Source organism: Limulus polyphemus, unplaced genomic scaffold (genome assembly GCF_000517525.1).
Source record: "Limulus polyphemus unplaced genomic scaffold, Limulus_polyphemus-2.1.2 Scaffold2533, whole genome shotgun sequence".
In the NCBI taxonomy this organism is placed as follows: domain Eukaryota; kingdom Metazoa; phylum Arthropoda; class Merostomata; order Xiphosura; family Limulidae; genus Limulus; species Limulus polyphemus.
Window position 1 is genome coordinate 63,540 of NW_013668143.1, and position 304 is coordinate 63,843.

The following is a 304-nucleotide window of genomic DNA, read 5'->3' on the forward strand; positions in this document are numbered from 1 at the left end:
CAAGAATGTCAAACTTTATAACAAACCGTTAGTAAAACTTCTGTATCTAGATACGTGTCGTATCAACTACTATAATGCTAGAACGCACTATGTAAAACAAAGGTAGTATACTACCAAAAATATAAATTGGGAAAACAAAGTCTGAGGATATAACTTTTTTTTTTGTTTCCACAAAGCTAATCATTCTAAAATGCCCATATTTGTTCTTTGGGAACTTTTTATTCTATTTTGAAGTTACGAGTAAGTGATGAAACATTTTGTGTGTTTTTAATTATAAAAATCTAAATATGATATATTACAATCA